Raw genomic sequence first — 26,024 nt, 5'->3', positions numbered from 1 at the left:
AAACACGTCATATGAACACTTCTTTTATGCATTCCAAGCAATCTGTCTGTTGTTGAAAAAATTACAAGTTCAACAACTCATAATCCTCCCCCTCATACCACATGAGGATATCAACCAAACGACTTTCTCAGAAATCAACCGAGCCCTAAATTTTGATTGGGAACGGACCCTCGGAGGAAGGGTTTTCCAAACCTCTGATATATTCGAAGAATTGCACAGAAACAGGGCTGGAATGGACCGAAAAGGTCCCTTCTACCCATCTAACTTATATGCCAATATAATACCGATGATGCGAGATAAATTCATCCCCGAGGTATTAAAAAAGCAAACAATAATCCTGAATCCTAGACCCCCTACACCTGACATAGATATCTCGTCAGAATACATTCCTCAATCACTACCACTTGATTTAAAAATCCCCAGGATTTGCTTGACCCCTGTAAGGATAGCTCCCCGTTCAACCACAACTTCATCCACAAGATCGCCTCAAATGACTACTTGTTCTACCCCCTCAACCTCTTCTCACCCAAATACGACAAAGGCAGTAGCAGTACAAAGCACACAAACTTCCTCCGACGAAAACAGTAATCTCGGAAAGATGGGTAAACTGCGTCGCCTAGAACGTCGAAAAAATGACGATGACGACAGCTCAGTTCGACATGTACGACGACGCACTGATCGAATCGTGCGTATGGTAGAAGCAGCCATAGAACAGGCAGAACGAGTCAGCATGCCGTCTATTAATTTGTCACACGAGCGCGCGACACTGCTTTATTCTGATTCCAGGTGTTCCAATACCGATCAACGGGTACCATCGCAAGATGAAGAGAGAAGCGACACGGAAGCCGATGAATGAGACGACTATCTTAGCCGAAACCAGTAGAGCTCTAGACCACTGGAAGTGCCTAATAAAAGTGAAATTGAATATACTAATTATTTATTTCTAACTCTAGAGTTAAGCATAAAATAGAACATGATTAACATTTCAGCTTTTCACCTATAAACAAGAATTAAACGTAAGTATCTTCTGAAAACCACACTAATGGTTTGTTTCCCACAGAATGGTTATGACTAAAAAACAACGCGGTCCTGAGTAATGATCCATGTTAAATGATGATGTCGAGAGATTGAATAACTCGAAAAAGCTGAGATTCGTTAATAATGATACTGTTGGTGACCAAACGACCACATCTTCCCATCATAAAATATCCGTAATTCTTCAACAATTAATTTTTCAAAAATCCACATTGTTCAATAGTTCAGATTTTGTATTCCACACTTTTGTATGTTATATGCATCCGTATTCAATTTTCGCATCAATATTTCTACTCTTATGCACGTATTTTTTATGCTATGTATAGATATTACTCCCTTAAAGTTAAGCAAAATTCTAGAATTAAGCAAAATTTCCTTTTCGTAATTATTACGCAACCTTTTCATATCATTTTTTACATCCAGTCTCCTTTTCACTATAATGTTAGATTCATATTTTCCGCATTACTTTCTATGCCATACATTATGCTTTTAGAATTAGATAAAAATCTTAGAATTACGCAAAATTTTAGAATTAAGCCAAATTTTTTGAAACTGTATGCATTCTCTAGAGAATAGGAAGGCAGGACTACGTGACATTCGTAAACTTTTGAATTTTTTCAATTTTCTTCTGTTTTGATGGGGGTATGGATTCAAAAATGGGGAAACAAAAACTTAAAATCTGCGATATGAACACTATAAAAATAAAAGAAGCTGGCTTTTCGTAACCATCATATTCGCAAGAAATTTTTTATAAATTTATAGGCCAAATTGACATAATGCTACTTGGTGACCAAGAACCACTCTCGTTGGCAGAATACATACTACGCGTATCTATTCCATCTAAATTGATAAGGAAAATCTTCGCTTCGAACCCATTAGGAAATATTTGGCTACAAAAAACAGAAGGGCAGTTTTAGAACTCAAAAATTTTAGAATTTTCTTACTATCCTCACAAAAAACATTACCATTTTCGATCCTGTCGATTGACACTGCGATCTCTGATTATCAAGCAATTGGTATCTTTGATTGCGGGGAAAAAGTCAATGGCATTTTTTATTCAAAATTCCCACCCTCCGACCCATCTTGTGAAAACCTGTCACCTCAAAATAGTCTGCAGATCAACGCAGCAAAGTACGGAGGGGCAGGGATGGCACATCCTCCCTTGTTTCGGAAGGGAGGGGAAAGCGGGGTACGGCATATTTTTCCTCTTATTTTTCGTGATCCGTGCTTCCCCCCGTGACCTGCTGTAAAGGGGTCAACCCCCGGAAGGGCATATGATATGAGGAAATATGCCTTCATCACGTAAGAGATGATTAATAAAAGCATCGTCGTAGTGATGAGTATAAGAAGCATCGCCGTAGCGATATAACAACTCCCAAAGACTGCGCAAGTCTGGTAATGTGAGAACTTCTTCTAATACATTTTGATGACAATTCAATGTCATCAATAGCCGCGCATCAAACGATGCACCTACGACTATAAATAGAGCAACACAGCCACGAGCCAAAGTAGTTGCATTTAATCCAGTTGTAGTTGTTGTACTTCGGGCAAGTTGCATTCCCAATTAAGCTGCATCTCCTGCTCGGTGGTCGCAAGACTACCGAGCAGTTACATCTAACATGATTTGAATTTAATTAGATCTCGTATTAGGCTAACGCGCGAGCCGGTTCTTGGTCTTGAAGTGTATTTATGTATGTTCGAAGCGGATGAGTTCCCTCTGCAGGGATACTCATCTACTATTTAATCCGTTCTCGCCCACTTTATTAAGTGGATAATTCCGTTTCTTTCGTGATTAAAATAATGATCATATTTCTATCGCGTCTACCGCATCCTCTGGGTATTTCTCCGATCCTGCTAGCCATCGGAGAATACTTCTCATCAAGAATAGCACCTTATGAACTCCTAACCAAGACCTGTCATCTGTGTCTAGTATTAGAGACACCCCGAAGAGACAGGAAAAATGGACAGCTTGTGAACCTGATGAGTAAGTCATCAACATTAATCACACATTTTCTAGGAGATGTGTACAGTTTCAATGGGTAAGCAATTACCACCCTCATTATCTAGTATAAAATGACGTAATATTATTTTATATCTATTAACCTTATTTAATGTGTATTTCATCTAATATTATTTCCGAGCAACAATAAATCATAAATTATCTTGTATGTATGCTTTTGATTGGTGATTGGAAATTATCTCTGTGAAAAGTGAGTAGTATGACTGAGATCTCTCCGATATTTTGAGCTAACCAGGCGAGGCAAATATTCACTACCTTAGGGAATATTTCTAAACTTCAGTACATAGGTAGAAATTCTGATAAAATCTATCTATCCCAGTTATGCTAAATCTCACTATATCAAAATCCATGCAAAATTTGTGAAAGTTTGACAAAAACATCAGAAAAAATTATTAAAATTCTATTACGTAAGTAAGTATAACAGCAGAACGCTAAAAAAAATGAAAAAAAAAACACTTTTAAAATCATCAAAAATTACCAAAATTGATGAAATTTCCGGATAATTTGCCAAAACTAACATAAAGCATCATGAAAACGTAAAAAAAAGCATTTAAATCAATAAAAATGATTACAGTATCATAAAATATTACAAGTCCGAATTCAGCAAAAAAAAAAAAAAAAAAGGCACAAAGCATCGTTGAAACATGTTGAAAACAACATTAAACACACGTGAGAAGATATTAAAATTATGCACATTTAATAATAATTCATGTGTTCCCTTCGAAATTTGTCGAAATTTCATCTAAGTAATCTGTTTTTGAGAATTTTTTAATGCTTGAATCATTTTTTTTGAGTGTTTTAATCTTATTTTCAACACGTTTTCGTGGTATGAACTTGACCCATTTGACCCCTATTATACGTATCCGTTGAAAAAGTTGAAAACCCCATTTCACTCGACGAAATAAACTTATCACAAAAAAATTAAAATTTGAAAAAATTAAATTTTCAATTTCAAAAATCAAAAAAAGTTTAAATTCATGCTGTTGTCTTATTTTGACCTCTTTCTGACGTGTATTTCGTGAAAAAGTTGATGAAAACTACACGCATAGCAAAAAAACTAAAATTCGTTTATTTTTGTGGGTTTAAGTCATTTCGGAGCCTCCAGCGACTTTTTGAAAATTACTTGGTCTCCACGAGATTTTTGAAACTTGAAATTCCCACACCATTTTATGAAATGGAGTTGGGAAGCCAAAATTTAATCTGCAAGCTAATTTCAATACGCTACGAAGTCGACTGCTGGTGGATTTCAAGTCGTTTTGGAGCCTCCAGCAACTTTTTGAAAATTGCCACAAAATGTCATCAAATGGAGATGGAGAGCCGAAATTCATTCTGCAAACTAATTTCAATACGGTACACTACGAAGTAGACTGCCGGTGGATTTCAAGTCATTTTGGAGCCTCCAGCGACTTTTTGAAAGGTTGTATGACGTTTTTTGGAAAATTTAAATTTAAAAAGTAGCTAGAAGCTTCAAAACTATTTGAAACCACCATGCAGTCGACTTCATGTCATATTGAAATTAATTTGCGAATTAAATTTCGGCTTTCCATCAACGTTTTATAAAACTTTAGAGAAGTTTCAAGTTTCAAAAATCTACTGGAGGCTCCAAAACGACTTGAAATCCACTTGCAGTTGACTTCGTAGCGCATTGAAATTAGTTTGCAGAGTAAATTTCGGCTTTCCATCTCCATTTGATGAAATGTTGTGGGAATTTCGAGTTTCAAAAATCTGCTGGAGGCTCCAGAACTGCTCAAAACTGGTTGAAACAGTTTCCAATCGATTTGGCAAGTCGAAAATAGGAAATATCCCAAATTTCAGCTTTCTTGATCAATTTGGTAAAATTTTGATTTTTCCCCTCATTTTTGACCTAAATTTGATTTTCAAAAATTCACCAAAAATTAAAAAGGCACTTTAGCACTTGAAATTTTGACAGGTGATGAATTTTTGTCTGATCTGTCGATCTACGTTTGTACCGTTTAAAAAATTTCGTGCAAGTCCTATTTTGAAACGCAAAATTTGCGATTTTGGCTGACCTGTCAATCAAAGTGGCCACCATTTTGTAAGTAGGGCAACTTTTTTTTGAGGACAAGGGCTAGAAATGTTCCTTAGGACTCCTCCTTTAAGAAAAAAACTGCCCCAGAGGATCGGCAGGGGTGTGCAAGTGATGCTTATGCGGGCTCCCCGACTAAAAGGGTTTTTTCAACTTTTTCAACGGATGCGTGAAAATAGAGGTCCAATGGGTCAACTTCACCACTCAAAACTTTTTTTCATGTTTTAAATCAAAAAATCGCATTTTTTCGCAAACTCTCAATTTTTTTAAATCGACTTTACGACATAATGTCATCCCAATTTTTTGATATGTTGTTCAGCACGGAAAGTTGACTATAATATATTTTTTTCAGAATTTTTGAGTGTCGGAACGATATGAAAAGTACGTTTTGAAACTTTTCGAGCCCATTTTTCGTACGAAAAAAAGTGACAACACTTTTTTTTATGTTATCGCCAAAAAGCCTTTCAAAACCCGTACCTATTGGAAAAAAATCCATTTTGGTAAGTATCGCGGTTATCGAGTTATCCACTGCTGAAATGGATGATATTTCAAGTTCACTGAAAACTTTGACACCCCCTAGCAGCCTTTAAAAAAGAGCTAGAGGGCTGCGATTTGCGCCATTCGTCATCCTTTCGGAAGGTCTTTCCACAAAAAAAAATTCAAAAAAATCGCCGAACCCCCCCCCCTCTTCTACTTTTTGGTCGAATTGACGTGGAATGATCCAAAGTCATTTTAACACGTACCAATTAACAACGTTATTTTTCATCGACAAAAACATGTCAAAAGCAAACTTGATTTCTACGCATTTTAAAGGAATTTCTAAATTCTAGAAGAATCAAAAATTACGCTAGAGACTCCAGAATGGCCAGAACTGACGAAATCAATTTTTTTTTCCTTGAAATATTTCAGTCAAACAATGTTCTCGAGGTTTCCATGCATAGAAATCGGCTTAAATGTGAATTATTTCTTTAAACAGACCGAGAATAAGGCAGAACTCGATTTTTAGCTTTCCAAATTGATTTCCTCGCTTTCCAGAGAAATTTCGAAGTTTCATAGAAATCGAAAATCATGCTGGAGGCTCCAGAATGACTGGAAATGGTGTAATTTGGTTCGGTTTCTAAATAAGGTAATTTTTTCTCCAAAAAAAAGTCCAAAAATGATTACTTACCTAATTTTAAATTCTGAAAAATTCGCCAAAAATCAATTTGAGGAGCTTGAATTTGGTTACAGGGGGTTTCAGAGTGTGCTCCGAGTATTTCGTAAAAATTAAGCTTACATTAATTTTCAGAGCTCCTACGAATAGATATACCTATAATGAACCCTATTCCATGATTTTTTACAATTTTCACAAAATTTTGAGGGCTCAGAGGAGAACGTTATAGTGGAGTCGAATCATCCGAGTACACTTCATCTATATACTTATATCCAGTTCCCTTTTCGTAGAATCTTCCAAAACAGAACATTTTTTTGCTACTTCCTACTTCTCTTCGTACCAAACACCAAAATAACTATAAATAAAGATAAAGGACGAAATTGCAGTATTTGCAGCTTTAGAAATTCGCCGCAAATTAAAATTACTACACAACAGTAGCATAACAGTACTATATAGGATTCGGCTAAGACAACCGAATGGTCGACTGGGTGAGGGAGAATTGTCGCAAGAGGGGTAAAATAATTAACGAAGAATTCGGCGAGATTGTTTCCTTTCATCCGTTTACGTTTCCGCCGCAACGTTTGGTCGAATTTCAAGACCCGAGGTATGCATTTGAAACGCGAACCAGAACCAGCAGAATCTCGCCCACAGCGAGCGAGGCAACGACGATGATGAGGCGATGGAAGAGTGTTAAGTGCCGATGTTAATCTTCGCATACAAATCTTGCCGGGTTGCCGTTTTGCGGCGTCTTGCTATGTCGCAAAGGCCGCTCAGCAGGGTAAATAAGAGTAAGAGGGGTAGAGAATAAGGCAAGAATGGTTTTTCGAGAAAATAAATCTCGAATTTCGTAGTACATAGTACAACTTTCGGCTGGAAATTAAACTCGAATGTTCAAACATGCGACTGTGTGCGACGATGGAGCTGGCATTTATCAATTCGTAATTTTCATTGTTGTAGTTCCAACTTGAACAAGGGGGGGGTGAGGGTGATTTCGGGGTATGCGGTGACATGGTGACAGTGCTGCTGACCTTCACACCTTCACTTCTTCCTAACCTGGGGGTCTCAAATTTGTATCATACCCTTTTCAACCCCAGGTGAACCATCTTCACGATCCATCAATTTAATTAGAATCCGAAGTAGGGTGTCTTATCTTTTTGATAGCATAAATGTATTAAAATTATTGAAAATCAAGAAAAAATGACAAAATTTCAGTAAAATTTGACAAATTACAGCTAAAATTCCGCAGTTCTGATACTTCAATAAAACACGACTCGAGCTTGATTTTTAAAATTAAAGAGCACCGAAGAACTACTTACCAATAAAAATTACCATTTAATGAAATTTTCAATCCTTGAAGATCGAAGCATAGCTGCTGTATCTATGGGTTTGGGTAGGAAATCTGAAATATTTGGGTCGTTCAATGAAGCTTATTTGGCCACAGTTGAGACTCTTACGTTTCAACAATTCGAAAAAAAATGTGAAGTTTTGTTTGAGGACGTTTATTGTAGTTTCGGGACTAATTTTAGATTTTTTTTAAAAATTATAAATCGCCGATAATGGGCAATTTTGAATTTTCAAAAAGTTAAAAATCGTAAAATCAATTTAGATATCTGGAATTCTGGTTATAGGTGTTTAAGACTATGTTCCTGCTAAAGATCGCAGTCCAATTCGAATCGAAGGCGAACACCTCCAAAAGGTTTCCTTGATGAGTGCATTAAGAACAGAAAAATAACGTAAAAAAGCGAGGGCAAAAAGGAAAAAAATTGGCACATAAATTTTTTCTTCGGGAATGTGTTCAGATGAACACCCTGAACTACAAAAAAAAACCGAACAGCCTAAGCCTGAAGCTAATTTTTTTAGGGGGCTAAAACCGGTTCCGATTTACGTTTTTTGCGATTTACTCCGAAAATATTAGGTTTACGATAAAAAATACCAGGACAAAAAATGTTCCCCTTCAAATTCTCGACAATTTGATACTACGTTCGATACCCATATCTCAAAACGGGTGTCTGAAAAAAGGGGTGGAAAGAGAAGGTGTTTCAAAAAAGGTCAGTCCAATAAATTGATCAAAGTTACCACTTAATATCATTCGTTTTCGCTCAATTTTTTTTTTTTACAAAGTCTACTCACCCAACTATTAATCACACCACCATTGATTGGTCTTCAACCCTCCCAAGGGGTTGGTGGGGGATGCTTGGTTTTTCAAGTAACACACAAATGAGTCATATATTTTAAAAACGAATCTGGACGTGCGATGCATCGAATAGTATGTTTTCGAGGTTGCTGAATTCGAATATGAACTTATTTTCTGGGTCCAACTTCACAAAGCCCCTTCTGTGCTCCCAAAAGGGGGGTTAAAATTTTGAAAAATCGTGGAAAGTCGAGTGATATATCGAATGGTATGTTTTCAAGGTCGCTGAGTACGAATATGAACTTATTTTTTGTGTCCCGCAACCCAATGTCCCTCAGGGCCCTAATAAGGGGCCAACATTTCAAAAAATCATCAAAAAGTCGAGTGATATATCAAAAAGATTACACCATATTTTTTCGTTAACCTTTTTGGGGCTGAGATCCATTGTGCTTTGGATTCTAAAAATATGTGTTCAGCGATCTTGAAAACATACTATTCGATATACTCGTATTTACACGATGTTCAACGACTTTTCAAAATTTTATCCTATTTGGAAAAGCGTAAAGGAGTTTTGAGGAACTATAAGCAGAAATCAACTTCATATTCGTATTCAGCGACCCCTAGAAAACATACCATTCGATATACTTACTTATCACTCGACTTTTCATGATTTTTCAAAATGTCTCCTCTTTTTTGGAGCGAAGAGGGACATTGTGAGATTGGACCCGAAAAATAAGTTCATATTCGTACTCAGCGACCTCGAAAACATACCATTCGATATATCACTCGACTTTCCACGATTTTTAGAAATTTTCCCCCTTTTTTGGAGCACAGAGGAACATTGTGGGGTGGGACTCAAAATTAAGTTCATGTTTGTGCTTGGCGACCTCAAAAACATTCCATCTGATATATCACCCGACTTTTTGATGATTTTTTTGTAATTTTGGCCCCTTATTGGGGCCCAGAGGGACATTGGGTGGCGGGACACAAAAAATAAGTTCATATTCGTACTCAGCGACCTCGAAAACATACCATTCGATATATCACTCGACTTTCCACGATTTTTCAAAATTTTAACCCCCTTTTTGGGGCACAGAAGGGGCTTTGAGAAGTTGGACCCAGAAAATAAGTTCATATTCGAATTCAGCAACCTCGAAAACATACTATTCGATGCATCGCACGTCCAGATTCGTTTTTAAAATATATGACTCATTTGTGTGTTACTTGAAAAACCAAGCATCCCCCACCAACCCCTCTGGAGGGTTGAAGACCAATCAATGGTGGTGTGATTAATAGTTGGGTGAGTAGACTTTGTAAAAAAAATTGAGTGAAAACGAATGATATTAAGTGGTAACTTTGATCAATTTATTGGACTGATTTTTTTTTCAAACACCTACTCTTTCCACCCCTTTTTTTAGACGCCCCTCTTGAGAGATGGGTATCGAGCGTAAAATCAAATTGTCGAGAATTTGAAGGGAAACATTTTTAGTCATGGTAGTTTTTCTCGTAAACCTAATATTTTCGGAGTAAATCGCAAAAAACGTAAATCGTAACCGGTTTTAGCCCCCTAAAAAAATTAGCTGCAGGCTTAGGAGGTTCGGGGTTTTTTTGGTAGTTCAGGGGGTTCATCTGAACACATTCCCGAAGAAAAAATTTATGTGCCAATTTTTTCCTTTTTAAAACCGCTATTTGTCTGCTCTAAAAAATATCAATCAATGAATGTTTCGTTGTGAATAAAATTTCAACTTTACGAAATATTCAATTTTCAAGTGAAAGTAAATTTCACGGATTCGTTTGTAAAGCGAGTTAGGGGCCTTTTTTCAAAAAATTCTTCATTGGATGAACTTTTTTCAAAAATATTTTTATTCACAAGGCTCAATTTTCAGTAAAACAGAAGGATTCGTTCAAAATAAAAGGCATCAGGTTCATAAAGCCCTTCTAAAAGAACTCGTCACCGAACACTAATAGGCTCACTTGATTTTCAAACGAAAACGAAATTAAAATTGAGGAATTCGTTGAAAAAAAGGCTTCGGGTCTGTAGAGTCCTTTTTCAATGGGAAATCATCATCAAATGTGTAGGTATTTATTTAGCAAAAATATTGAAAGATATTATTTCTGAAACTGAGGAAACATTCTGAAACGCAGTGGTGCCAATTTTTTCATCACCATTGTCAACCCTACGTTAGAAAAATTGAAAAAATTTCACCTTCCAAAATATTTCCCCAGTTTCAGGAATATTTTAACTGAATTAATCCAAAATATTTGCGAAGAAAAACTTTTCAAAATTCGAATTTATCTAAAAATAAGCGATTTGCAAATTTTCAACCGCTCAGATGAACCTTAAAAGTAGTCTTGGATTTTGATGTAAATAGCTTAGCTTGACGCAGAATCTCCAATATTACTTTCATTTAAGTCTCGATTATTTTTACCAAAACAGGTTGAAACCGCGATTTTCTCAAAAATGCCTCCATTTTGACAACCCATTTCTCCCCTCCAAGGACACTTCCAGACCTAAAACAATTTCTGAGGAACTCCCAGCTCAAAATGAAGGTCTGATTCCTTCTACTGCGTCAATATTTCGAACTTAGTGTGAAATTGATTCATGTTACTCACCCACACACGTAATAAATGGCTCAATTTTGGTACTGATTCGAATCATCTCGACAGCTTTCCTCATGGTACTCGCGGCGAAGAAAACGCTTACTACGTCTTTTCGTCATTCTGTATCAAATGAATTGATATGGCCACGAATCGAAATACGAATTCACACACTAACCCGAATAAGCCGATAAAAATAATCGCGTAGATATCAAAAAACCAAAAAAAAAAACACACGAACTGGAACATTTATTCACGAGAAATCTTCACTGATCGGTAATGTACTTACACTTACACGCAAATCATCAAAATACTCGAGAACGAATAACGATTAAAAAATCTAATCTACTGATCCGTATAAAGAGGCAATTTCGATAATTCAGCAGAACAGAACTTCAAAGGAAGAAGAAAAGATAGGAATGTAAGTATTTATCACGTTGATGCGTCATACATTTCAACGAATGAATCAAACGATCGATGCATCGAACCTTCAACAATGGACTTGATAAACTAAGATAAACCAGTTGAAAATGGAAGACATTCCGATTCTACGAATTAAAAAAAAATCACTTTCAATGCAATGAGTCATCCTTTTGATAAGACCTCGTCGAAACTTATATCGGTAACATTTTTACACATTGCGGTGTTGCCAAAATTACTTCGCATTTTTGCTGTGAATAAAATCTGATTTTTGACGGATTTGCAGGGACGAAACTTGGACGAGGTAGTTGGGGAGGAGGACGGGGGTCACACCATCCCGATCATACTAATTCAAATTCGCAGGAGTTACTGCCGGCAAATCATCGGAAAAAATGACAAAGAGACTGTATTTGCCGACCTTTTTTAGAACTTGAATTTACAAGTTTTTGAAAGCGTTTGCAATTTGGATTTTCTGAAAATCGATTAGCCTATTACGAATTTAAAAATATTTAAGTAAACCAAAAAAATACACTTCTCGTTCTCACTTTCTCTAAACATGAATTTTTAGAAGCTTTTGTCTTCGCTTTGCTCGGGTATGTTTGCATTTTTTCCATTTCAAAATTAAACCTTTTAAAAAACTTATGAAATTGTGAATTCTTTGACTCAAAAAACGCGTCCCAACATAGGACTTGCACTCGTACAAAGGTAGATCGAAAGATCAGGCAAAAATTCATCACCTGTCGAAATTGCAAGTGCTGAAGTGCCTTTTTCGATTTTTGGTGAATTTTTGAAAATCAAATTTAGGCCAAAAATGAGGGAAAAATCAAAATTTTACCAAATTGACCAAGAAAGCTGAGATTTGGGATACATATACTCCATTTTCGACATGCCACAACGATTGGAAACAATTTCAAACCGTTTTGAGCAGTTCTGGAGCCTCCAGAAGATTTTTGAAACTCGAAATTCCCACAAAATTTCATCAAATGGAGTTGAAAAGCCGAAATTCATTCTGCAAACTAATTTCAATACGCTGCAAAGTCAACTGCAGGTGGATTTTAAGTCGTTTTGGAGCCTCCAGCAACTTTTTGAAAATTCCTGGAGCCTCCAGTAGTTTTTTGAAACTTGAAATGTCCTCAAAATTTTATCAAACGGGGATGGAAAGCCGAAATTTATTTTGCAAACTAATTTCAATACGCTACGAAGTCGACTGCAGGTGGATTTCAAGTCGTTTTGGAGCCTCCAGCGACTTTTTGAAAAGTTGTATGGCGTTTTTGGAAAATCGAAATTTCCAAACAGTAGCTGGAAGCTTCAAAACCATTTGAAACCACCATGCATTTGACTTTAAATCCTATTTAAATTAACTTGCGAAGTGAATTTCAGCTTGCTGAATCTGAATCCATTTGATGGAATGTCGTGGAAATTTCCAGTTTCAAAAATCAGGTGGAGACTCCAGCAATTTTAAAAAAGTCACTGGGTGCTTCAAAATTATTTGAACCCACCTGAAGTCGTCTTCAGAGTTCAGAGGGTGTTAAAATTGAAGTACAGAGTAAATTTTGGCTTTCCATCCCCGTTTGATGGAATGTTGAGGAAATTTCAAATTTCAAAAATCTACTGGAGGCTCCAGGAATTTTCAAAAAGTCGCTGGAGGCTCCAAAACGACTTGAAATCTGCCTGCAGTTGACTTTGCAGCGTATTGAAATTAGTTTGCAGAATAAATTTCAGCTTTCCAACTCCATTTTGATAAAATTTTGTGGGAATTTCGAGTTTCAAAAATCTGCTGGAGGCTCCAGAACTGCTCAAAACGGTATGAAACCGTTTCCAATCGATTTGGCAGGTCCAAAATTGTGTATATCCCAAATTTCAGTTTGCTTGGTCAATTTGGTAAAATTTTGATTTTTTCCCCTCATTTTTGGCCTAAATTTAATTTTTAAAAATTTACCAAAAATCGAAAAAAGGCATCGAAAAACTACTGGAGGCTCCAGGAATTTTCAAAAAATTGCTGGAAGCTCCGAAACGACTCAAAATCCACCTGCAGTTGACTTCGTAGCGTATTGAAATTAGTTTGCAGAATGAATTTTGGCTTTCCAACTCCACTTGATGATATTTTGTGAGAATTTCGAGTTTCAAAAATCTGCTGGAGGCTCCAGAACTGCTCATAACGGCATGAAACCGTTTCCAGTCGATTTGGCATGTCGAAAATAGGGTATATCCCAAATTTCCGCTTTCTTGGTCAATGTGGTAAAATTTTGATATTTTTCCCTCATTTTTGGCCTAAATTTGATTTTCAAAAATTTTACAAAAATCGAAAAAGGCATTAAAAAGCTACTGGAGGCTCCAGGAATTTTCAAAAAGTTGCTGGGAGCTCCAAAACGACTTGAAATTCACCTGCAGTTGACTTCGTAGCGTATTGAAATTAGTTTGCAGAATGAATTTCGGCTTTCCAACTCCACTTGATGATATTTTGTGAGAATTTCGAGTTTCAAAAATCTGCTGGAGGCTCCAGAACTGCTCAAAACGGTATGAAACCGTTTCCAATCAATTTGGCATGTCGAGAATGGGGTACATCCCAAATTTCAGCTTTCTTGGTCAATTTGGTAAAATTTTGATTTTTTCCCTCATTTTTGGCATAAATTTGATTTTCAAAAATTTACCAAAGACCGAAAAAGACATTTTAGCACTTGAAATTTTGACAGGTGATAAATTTTTGCCTGATCTTTCGATCTACCTCTGTACAGTTAAATAATTTCGTGCAAGTCTTATGTTGGAACGCAAAATTAGCGATTTCGGCTGACCTGTCAATCAAAATGGTCGCCATTCTGTAAGTAGGGCCACTTATTTTTTTAGGACAAGGGCTAGAAATGTTCCTTAAGACTTCGCCTTTAAGAAAAAAGTTGTCCCGGTGGATGGCCGGGGGGGGGGGTGTAATAGGTCATTATGCGGGCTCCCCGACTAATATGATTATAGGTATAGAAGTTTTCCTGCGTGAATAAATTTTTTACTCCATTTACCAAAAATACCTGCTCTTATTCATAACGTTCAATATTTTTAAAAGTATGTGAGTAAAATTGAAGAATTTATCCAAGAAATGACCCAAGTCCACACCTAGTATGTCTATGTACCTAGACTACCTACAGCTCTCTTTCTAAGATATAAGAAATTAATCCCAGAATAGTTTTTTTTTTCGAATACGAGTACTACGAGTAGGTATTATAATTCTACTTCTACTACTTCTACCTACTAAGGTGCTTCAAAAAGTAACGTCCGTTTCGGGGCTAGCGCCAAAACTACCAAACCAATCAACTTGTGCTTCTAGTATGTTGTAGGCCAACTATTTCTCTTTCGTTTGCCGGGTCGCTGGTTATTCTAGCTTATTTGGTTGCTTCATAACATCAGTTCAAAGTAAATGCTTTTTATGAAGCTTGTGCCCAAGAAATGATTTTCGGAATTATTTGTTTTTTTAATACCAATACAAAAAGCACCACCACAATAAGAACGTTCAACCAATCAAGTTGTGCTTTTGGTGGAATGTAGAGTAACCCTTCCTCTTTCATTTGCCGGGTCGTTCATTTTTATAGCTTCACTGGTTGCTTCATAACATCAGTTCAAAGTGAGTGCTTCTTCTGAGATTCGAATCCGGGAAATTTTTCCCTGCATTGCTCGTTTTTTCACGGCAAAAAACACAACTGTGAAAGAAATCCATGATGAAATTGTCCTCGAGGTATTGTCTGAATGTAATGGATATCAGAAATGTGCATCCTATGGTTGAATTCTCGATGAAATTCGCGCAGGACAGCGTTATGGAGAGTGGCGCTTGTTGCGTGGTGTCCGGCGCAATCATCATCAAAGAGGCTTGTTTGGCCTTCACTGAGCATATTGACCAAGTAACACTAATTTCTGGTATCTATTGCATCCAGACCATACCCGAGGACAATTCTATTAACAATTTTTTTCGCAGTTGTGTTTTTTGCATTAAAAAAGTGAGAAATTCTGCACATCATTTCTTGGGCACAAGCTTCATAAAAAGCATTTACTTTGAACTGATGTTATGAAGCAACCAAATAAGCTAGAATAACCAGCGACCCGGCAAACGAAAGAGAAATAGTTGGCCTACAACATACTAGAAGCACAAGTTGATTGGTTTGGTAGTTTTGGCGCTAGCCCCGAAACGGACGTTACTTATTGAAGCACCTTAGTATATCAAAAAGTACATGGTAGGCTAAGGTAATTTTATCTACCAAATTCCCTGACTTTGGAATAAAGAATTGAAAAAATGTCGAGTTCTTTCATCTTTATATTCAATCTCCTTGAATGCTGAATATTCGAGTTTGAAAATTTTCAAAAATAGACAGATTTGAAATTTTATTGTTTTTTCTTGTCTAAATTTTATGGTTATGAATTTCTTCAACTTCGAAAATGATTTTGATGAAAATTGTTGAACTTCTCTTGAAATTACGTGGCATTTACGGTATACGTTGGTAACACTGCGCCATAGTACGCTCCAGTATGCTCTCCAAGGTCAAAGCTGGATGGCCAGCACAGCAACGAGAACTGAAAACATGCGCCGGCATTACTGTGAGCTATTCGCGAGAGTGACATTTCGTATTCGTTTATGTATCTTCAGTGAAACAAAGTATTTGATTTATTTGTTATTCGACTTGTTATATTTCTGTTGTACTATTTATTGTGCATCGCGATATAACTGGGTGAAGTGTTATCTTGTTTTCTCAATTAATTCTTCATTGTTTTACGTTGTGAACATTCGTTTGTAGGTATTTAATATCAAAAGTGCTTACAAATATATCTATACAATAACAACTTCCATAAGTAAGCATTGTTATTCATCGAAGTCAATTTTGAACGGAACTATCCCTTCTGTCATAACTGAGCTTTTAGGTTGCTGTGTAAGCTCAAATATATCTTTGAAAGATATACTTGAGAACATTTCACTAGAGATCGTCACATTTACCTGTGTCAGGAGATCTGTATAGTCTTTCACCTTACATTTGCGCCTATCGTTTCAGAATTCTTATTCGAACTAAAAGTTTGAAATAAAGAAAACGACACTGGGAAATATTTTATTCGCTCGAAGTGAATAAGATATTTACGCTAATTATTCGTAATTATTTGTAGTAGTTGAAACACGTGTACAATAGGAAATTTCGTTGTTTTCTAAAAGAAAATAACGGTACTTCTCTTTGTGCTCCTGGAAAGTGCTTATAAATATACATATACAATAACAACTTCCATAATTAAACATTGTTATTTATCGAAGTCTGTTTTGAACGGAACTATCCCTTCTGTCACAACTGAGCTTTTAGGTTGCTGTGTAAGCTCAAATATATCTTTGAAAGATACACTTGAGAAGATTTCACTAGAGATCGTCACATTTACCTGTGTCACGAGGTCTCTATAGTCTTTCACCTTACATTTGCGCCTATCGTTTCAGAATTCTTATTCGAACTAAAAGTTTGAAGTAAAGAAAACGACACTGGGAAATATTTTATTCGCTCGAAGTGAATAAGATATTTACGCTAATTATTCGTAATTATTTCTAGTAGTTGAAACACGTGTACAATAGGAAATTTCGTTGTTTTCTAAAAGAAAATAACGGTACTTCTACTCGTATTTGTGCTCGTGGAACGTGGAACTACGTTTTACACGAGTCCACCGGAAACGAGGCGTAGTTGCATCTGCCACTAACCCGCCGCCACCCTTCACATACCGTAAAAACCGGTTGTAGTGGATTGGCGCGCCTTTATCACTCGTGTTTAACATTGACGAGTGTCCCTGGGTAGTTTGAAAGGCAAAGCAAACAGCCACATATACATACGTGAATACTGGTTCGCGATGTCTACAACATTCGACGACGCATTTAATGACTCGTCTGCGTTGACACCTGAGGAAAATTTCGAAGCAATGTTCGAACAACCTTTTGAACCTAGAAAGTTTGAGGATCGAACGGATCCTGAAACGTTCAAAGTGTTCACTACACTGTGGAATTGGGCAGAAGCCATCCACAGAGAAGTGAAACTTGATTATGATATGGTGGGAAATCACTTATATCATATGGATATAAAAGTCAACGAGGCTATTGCTTCGGCTTTCGGTTCGCTTTCACATAGAACAGGCTCTGGACCATATAAAATAAGGGTTCACAAATTTTCGTATGACTCATCTTCATTCACACCGAAGGGACATTCAATACTAACATTTGAACGACCTTTTGACCCAAAAATGTTTGAGAATCAAACGGATCATCTAACATTCCAGATGTTTACTACTACGTGGAATATGCTAGAGACCATCCACAGAGAAATGATACTCAATATCAATCTAGCGACACATTGCTCTGATCGTATGCATGACAAAGCCAATAAGACAATGAACTTGGCTTTCGGTTTGCTTCCTCGTAGTGTCCCACTTGACATAAGTTCGTCAACATTTTCATTCGCATCGAAAAAAAATTTCCAACAACCTTTTGAACCAAACATGTTTGAGGATCGAATGAATCGTCAAACACTCAACATGTTCATTCGCACGTGCTCATGGCTAGAGGCCATCCACAAAGAAATGATATTTAATTACAATATGATGGAAAAATTCTTACGTCGTATGGATGAAAAAGCCGATTGGATAAAGGGTTTGGCTTTCAAGTCACTTGATGACATGATTTCGCCAACGAATGACCAATTTCATGACTCAGCTTCATTCACATCGAATGAAAATTTCAATCAAATATTCGAACGATCTCTTGAACCTACAATGCTCGAGGATCATACATACAACATATTCACTGACGACACTGAGTCATGGAATTGTCAAGAGCAAGAGGCAATAGAAATGATGGGTAATCTTCACCTTCATTGAAACCATCACAGCTTTCGTAGACTATAAGTCGACGGAAGAGGTGGTGGAAGAAATCACAGAAACGCGACATGCGTTTTACTGTGGCTACACACCATCTATTTGTATATTTTCTTTTCAGTACGTTATTTCAAGATGAGGTACTGATGAATTCTTATAAATTTATTTAAGGCTATTGATTTTGCACCTACTTTTCTCTTCCTAACAGTGAGCAGTTTTCAACTAGAAAATTGATTTTTTTTCAAGCCTATTTGCTTTAATATGGTATAAAAAAATTATGAGAACCCCGAGATGAATTTTGAGAAAAAATCAAACTTCTGCGATTCTGGATTCTCCACTTGAGAAATTTTTTTCCAATCTCTTGCAAATTGCCAAGTGCAAAAGTATTTGTTTAAATTATCGCAATCAACTTCTGAGATAATGGAGAATTTGTCATTCTTTAATAAATCAAGGGGAAAATATTATATTCCAACTTTGGATATAACTACTTATCAATAAAAAAAAATGGGATTTATTAGAATTCATCCGAACCCAAATTCCACAAATGAATGTTTCATGATTCTACATATTTGTGATTTTCGTCCAAAAAACGAAAAAACAGGATAATTTCTCATATTTTATTTAAACGGAAGGGGGAGGGGTTCGATATTATTGCTACAAATTTTTTTCACTACTTTAGAAAACATTTCGATTTTTTTCAATTCAAAATTATAGAACTTTCCCCCCTCCCAATTTATCATAATTTCAGAGAAAATTTTTAGAAATTAAAATTTCCAAAATAAGGAAAGAATAAGTTGAATATGAAAAAACAGACCGTTTTCCCAAAAATACCTTAATATGTTTCAGAAAGTGGAGTCCCCAAATTTTGGTTCCGTGATTGAAAAATAGTAGATAAAAAAGGCGAAAGCAGGACAATTTCTCAAATTTTATTTGAATGAAAGGCGGAGGGGTTGAATATTATTTTTTCACTACTTCAGAAAGCATTTCGATTTTTTTTTTCAAATCAAAATTTTCATGTTTAGATCCCCTCCCCCCCCTCCCTCCCTCCAATTTATCATCACTTGGCAGAAAATTTTTAGAAATTAAAAATATTAAAATTTCCAAAATAAGGGAGAATAAGTTCAGTATGAAAAAACAAACCATTTTCCCAAAAATACCTCAATATGTTTCAGAAAGTGGAGTCCCCAAATTTTGGTTCCGTGATTAAAAAATAGTAGAAAAGGCGAAAGCAGGACAATTTCTCAAATTTTATTTGAATGAAAGGCGGAGGGGTTGAATATTATTTTTTCACTACTTCAGAAAGCATTTCGATTTTTTTTTTCAAATCAAAATTTTCATGTTTAGATCCCCTCCCCCCCCTCCCTCCCTCCAATTTATCATCACTTGGCAGAAAATTTTTAGAAATTAAAAATATTAAAATTTCCAAAATAAGGGAGAATAAGTTCAGTATGAAAAAACAAACCATTTTCCCAAAAATACCTCAATATGTTTCAGAAAGTGGAGTCCCCAAATTTTGGTTCCGTGATTAAAAAATAGTAGAAAAGGCGAAAGCAGGACAATTTCTCAAATTTTATTTGAATGGAAGGCGGAGGGGTCGAATATTATTTTTTCACTACTTCAGAAATCATTTCGATTTTTTTTTCAAATCAAAATTTTCATGTTTAGATCCCCTCCCCCCTCCCTTCAATTTATCATCACTTGACAGAAAATTTTTATAAATTAATATTTTCAAAAATATAAGTACACGTACCTAGTACCTTGTGGTGCCCGGGTCTTTTATGGTAATTGTGGTGCCCGCGTACATAGAGGATCACATATATACATATGATAAAGGTGTTTTAATGCAGTTTGGATTTTTCATCATAGTTAGTCATAGTGGTGCCCGATACATAAACTTGGTACTACTGGTGCCCGCCTCAAAATTTTTTTTTTCACCTTAGAGTGCATTTCACTCGATTCTGCATCGTTCTATATAAAAAGACCTTGTGGTGCCCGATTTGGGCACCACAAGCCCAAAACCGGGCACCACAATGACTACGTATACTTAAAACGGGCACCACAATGACTAAGTTTAAATCTATATATATAAGGGAAGAATAAAATGAAAAATTCAAAAATTTTGATTTATAATTCAATAAAAAACGAGCCATTTTTCCAAAAATACTTCAATATTTTTACGAAGGGGGAGTTTCAAAATTTTTGTTTTATGATTAAAAAATAAAAGAAGTGAGTAGAAAGTACCATATCAAACAAACAGGACATCATGAAAAAAAAAAAAAAGGTAAAACAGCAGAACTTTCTGAAGGACATTTTCTTTAAATATTTCATCCGTTGGGAATCAAATAAAACAGATACTTAAAACTAAAATTTGTCACTCTCTATCGAGAAATTGTTATGGAATGAAAGTAAAAATGGCTCAGATCATTTCATTTTCTGACTTTAGGGAAGGAGAGTTGAGTTAATAGCGTTTTTATTACTTAGTTTATTCATTAATAGCAACCTCTGGCGTGTATTTTGATCTGTCACATTTGTTCCTGCGAATCAACGGCGACGTCCTCTCAAGTCCTGCCTGGATGATGCGAAGATAACCCAACTAACGTGTCATATGAAAAGTGGCTCATTAATATTTAACACTCTATACAAATTCGCCATTCAACATGAACACCAACAAAAAATCAACATCCACTGAAGAAGTATAAGTATTCATCACTATGCATTTATATTCATGTACCTACTTTTCTACTTGTAGGTACCTATGTAATTTTGTACATACTTATGTATTTCATAATTTTATTCACCGAGGGACAAAAAAAGATACTTACGTAGAGTGAAAAATTTAGTGTGTAGAATAAATTTATCATAAATGTAGAGTTAGATATTAATAGATTAATGATTATTTGTGGACCTATTGTCAACATTAAAACGAATGCCCTCATGTACATAATAGTTTCATATTTTCATGTAGTCTTAAGTGTTCTGATAGAGGTGCGTCGATCAGAATTAAATCTAGTTTTATTGCTCAGATAGCAAAATTTGAAAGAAAAAAAAAACATTAGTTGTTAAGGTCTTATCTAGTATTAAAGAAGTATTACTATAGTTATACATTCTTAGTTAATAGACCATAGAAATTAGGCGAAGTGTTTAGAATAATTGTTTCAAATTGTTTAATCATTATTTTTAATATTTTTTATTATTATTTGTGAACCTAATATTATTACACTACAGCCCACATTTAAGTTAGAAAAGGCTGGTATCACGATTTTGCTACTCTCAAAAACATTGAATTTTTTTTTTTTTTTTTTTGATTTCCAATTGGATTTCAAAACAACCAAAATGTCAATAACAAGAAGCTACCATTTCTGATCAATGTCGTAAAGGAATGACCTACTTGTACTTGTTGGTGTTGGTCATTGGTCAGCTTTTAGTGAGCTGTCTAATGCTTTGATTTTCCCAAATCAGGCACTGGAAGGTTTATTGATGTTGATTAATGCTGGCAAGTGCAGAGGTCTATCCATAAAAAATTTAAAAATTAACACGTATGCTCGTCTGTACCATTCTTACAGGGAAAAGTGGGGGAAGAGGGGCATGGGCAGTACCTCATGCCAAGATCACGTTTGGCAGTATTGTCGTAATGGATAGAACACTGTCTGTCCGAATTTTTGTCCGTTTGAATGTTATCATCTGGATTAAAGGTTGAAGGGGCGTATTACTTACTATCATACCTGAACTGTCTATGCAATATTTTCCATATACCTACGAGTACATTGGTAACATTGTTTGGTATTTATGAGAGTGAGCATAATATAATCGAGTCGAAACACAAATCGATTACATTCCCTCGGTGATAATCTTGTTTTCTGTATCATTTTTTTTTTTTTTTTTTTAATTCTTTATTTAAGGACGTCTTATTAGCATCTAGACCTTTCAACTTCCACAATTTGTTTACATTATTTTATTCTTCATTATTTTATTAAGTTATGTTTAATTGTAAGTATCGGTTTGAACTTAATTGTCGAAGTACAACTTATAAATACATACAACTTCTAGTTATAAGAAAATTTGTGTTATTTATTGAAGTTTATTATGTAAGAAACTATCCTTTCTGTCACATCTGAGCTTAAGTTTTAAAGGGGAAAAATAATTTTCTCACATAAAAAGCATTGTTTTCATGCCTTTTGATATGCAAATTTACAAGAGCTTTTATCTTCACTTGGACCATGTTCTTTTTCCTTTAATTAAAATTAACATCCTAAAAAAAATCTGTCAAATTATAAAATCATAAAAACCAAAAAAAAAACTCTTTTTTTAAAAAACATATGGTTTTTAGTTCTCTTAAAATACAAAGGAGGAGTATCGATAAGGCCATTTTTTGGCCCCAGACAGTTATCGACTGAACCACTCCTAAATTGTTGTAATAAATGCCCCAAATACGAATCCGTGGTTAGTTGACCCAAAATGACCATGTTTTGGGCTCCAGGGGTTCCCAAAGTTGCGAATAAAAAAAGAATTTTTGGAACCACTGAGTATTATTTTCAAAAACTTTTTTAGCGTCAAAATATCTGCTTGAACTCCTTAAACATGATACGGGGCAATTTTTCCATTTTCGACCCTCGAGGGCAGAAATTGGGGGGTTTCAATTTTTGGAAAATTTTGGAACCACCATTTTAAACCCACCTCTTTAAACCCCGCTAAAAAGCTTTTTACTGTTCATTAGTATTTGAAAGACCTCCATCATACCAAATTTTCAGCTCAATAAAAATTTTCGCTGGTACTCAAAAATCCAATTTTCTAATTTTTCGTAATTTCGATATTTTGGGAACCCCTGGATAGCTGGAAACCTGCGATTTGCGCCAAACGTAACGTTTTGAGGTATATATTCAATTAACTAGATGAAAAAGTTTAATTAAGCTCCGTGTACATTTGTAATTTTGAACCCTTTTTTCAGAGCCCTCCATTTTAGGAACCCCTGAAGAAGGCGATTATGCATATTTTTTCAAATAAATTGAAGAATTTACATTTGGAACACACCAGCAAGAGCTCGAGAAATTTTCACTCGATTTTACCAGTAACTTTCAAAATTGAGCTTTTTTGGGCCAAATTCTGAGATTTTACTCTTTGAAAAAACGTTAGAATCACATTTTCATGATTTCGACGAAGTAAAATCTCAGAATTTGGCCCAAAAAAGCTCAATTTTGAAAGTTACTGGTAAAATTGAGTGAAAAATCATCGAGCTCTTGCTGGTGTGTTCCAAATGTAAATTCTTCAATTTATTTGAAAAAATATGCATAATCGCATTTTTCAGGGGTGCCCAAAGTGAGGGGCTCTAAAAAAAAGGTTCAAAATTACGAATATACAGGGAGCTTGATTAAACTTTTTCACCTAGGTAATTGAATATATGCCTCAAAACGTTACGTTTGGCGCAAATCGCAGGTTTCCAGCTATCCAGGGGTTTCCAAAAAATCCAAATTACGAAAAATTGGAAAATTGGATTTTTGAGTACCAGCGAAAATTTTTATTGAGTTGAAAATTTGGTAGAATGGAGGTCTTTCAGATACTAATAAACTGTAAAAAGCTTTTTAGCGGGGTTCAAAGGGGTAGGTCCAAAGTGGTGGTTCCAAAATTTTCAAAAAATTGAAACCTCCCAATTTTTGCCCCCGAGGGTCGAAAGTAAGAAAATCACCTCGCATAACGTATATTTGGTTCAAACATATATTTTATGCTAAAAAAGTTTTTGAAAATAATACTCAGTGGTTCCAAAAATTATTTTTTTATTCGCAACAATTTAAGAGTGGTTCAGTCGACAACTGTCTGGGGCCAAAAAATGGCCTTATCGATACTCCTCCTTTTCAAAAGTTTTTGGACTCGCTTCGCTCGGACATGTCTATGTTCTCTTTTTTTTTCAAATTCGACTTCCTAAAAAAACATCGTTTTGAGATCTCTTGAAATCAAATTTTAGAAAACTTTCGCTCCTGCTTCGTTCGGGCCAATTTGTTTCTTCTTTTAAAATTTTAAAATGAAAAAATTTATATTTGAGGCCCCAAAAATCCGCAGCAGAAAATGAAATTTTTTTATAAATCATATGAATACTATATCAATCGGCAGATTTTCAGGTCGATCACCTCTCTCCCTCTATAATATTTTTTTTTTCAAGAAATGGGGCCAAATTACGAGTCGAGTATATTTGCCCAGGGCTTCCATTGATTCTCAACGGTCCTGATTTCAACCTATTTTGATCGGTTGCATTGCACCTCATCAAAAATCCCAGTTTGTGATGAAAATTTTTCAAAAATGAAAACTTGGTGGAATTTTGGATTTTTTGTCGAAATTTTGATCCATTTTGGTAGGTTGCATCATATCTTAATCAAAAAGTCTCTTGAAAATCACGACTCTATTTCGGGTTCGAAATTCTTCAAAAGTGGTCAAAGAAAGTTTTGATTTAAATTTTTGATTTTTTTTCAAAATTTTATCCCATATTGATTGGTTGCGTGGCAATTTTTCGAAAATCCCAACAGATCATGATTCAAATTTCAGTTTACAAGGGAACCTCTTGCTTGAGGTGTAATTCTCCGATTTGCGCGGGACCGCGATTTTTGGAAAGAGCATAGTCTAAAACCCCCCAAAACCAAATTTTTTGCTGCCCAAGTTTATTTTTCGATTTTTGGCGAATTTTTGAAAATTCAAAATTGACTGTTTTTGGCGATTTATGATTTTTTTTAAAAAGTATGTACTTGATCAATAAAAATGGTCAAAATAAGTCCCAAAACCAATATTAATTACCCAAATCCAAAGTTTACCATTTCCAGCCATTCTGGAGCCTCCAGCGCGATTTTTCAATTTCTCCAGAATTTTGAATTTGCTCTAGAAGGTGTGAATATGCAGTTGGGCACAGCTAAAAATCGAGTTGTGTATTATACTCGACCTGTTTAACGATTTTATCTACGTTTGAGCCGATTTTGAGAGTGACACCTCAAGAGTGGTTTTTTGACCAGTTTTTTTTCAAAATTAAAAAATCAAAAAAATCAAAAGATGACCGTTTGTGAGGAAATTTTTGAAATTTGCGCGAATCACTGTATTTTGTCCGTAACTAACCCCACCCCCCCCCAATCAAAATTTTACAATTTCCAGTCATTCTGGAGCATCCAGCGCGATTTTCAATTTATCCAGGAATTTGAATTTGCTCCAGAAGGCGTGAATATGAAGTTGGGCAGCTAAAAATCGAGTTGTATACTACACTCGACCTGTTTAACGAGTTTATCCACATTTGAGCCAATTTTGAGAGTGACACCTCAAAAGTGGTTTTTTGAGGTGCATTCTCGCTCCAAAACGGCTGGAAATGGTAGAATTTGCGTTGCGGGGGTTAGTTCTTGAAGAAATATGTGCAGCGATTCGCACAAATTTCAAAAATTTTCGCACAAACGGTTATCTTTTGATTTTTTTGATTTTTATCTAATATTGAAAAAAAGCTGGTCAAAAAACCACTCTTGAGGTGTCACTCCCAAAATCGGCTCAAATGTAGATACACTCGTTAAACAGGTCAGGTATAATACACAACTCGATTTTTAGCTGCCCAACTTCATATTCACGCCTTCTGGAGCAAATTCAAAATTCTGGAGAAATTGAAAAATCACGCTGGAGGCTCCAAAATGGCTGAAAATTGTGAAATTTGGATTTGGGGTGGGTTAGTTTTGGACAAAATACAGCGATTCGCGTGATTTCCAAAAATTTCCACACAAACGGAAAACTTTTGATTTTTTGT

General features: G+C 35.6%; 1 protein-coding gene across 1 annotated transcript in view; it reads right to left on the bottom strand.

Moving 5' to 3' along the window:
- The window catches only part of LOC135834409 (uncharacterized), a 532,193-nt gene extending 520,725 nt beyond the window's left edge, over positions 1-11,468 (bottom strand). Inside the window, exon 1 of the mRNA XM_065348275.1 lies at positions 11,000-11,468. The gene's annotated coding sequence lies outside the window, so the exon portion shown is untranslated. The remainder of the gene's footprint in view (positions 1-10,999) is intronic.
- Between the last annotated feature and the right edge of the window lie 14,556 nt (positions 11,469-26,024).

Source organism: Planococcus citri, chromosome 2, assembly GCF_950023065.1.
Source record: "Planococcus citri chromosome 2, ihPlaCitr1.1, whole genome shotgun sequence".
NCBI classification, from domain to species: Eukaryota; Metazoa; Arthropoda; class Insecta; order Hemiptera; family Pseudococcidae; genus Planococcus; species Planococcus citri.
This window is presented reverse-complemented; position numbering and strand designations above follow the sequence as displayed.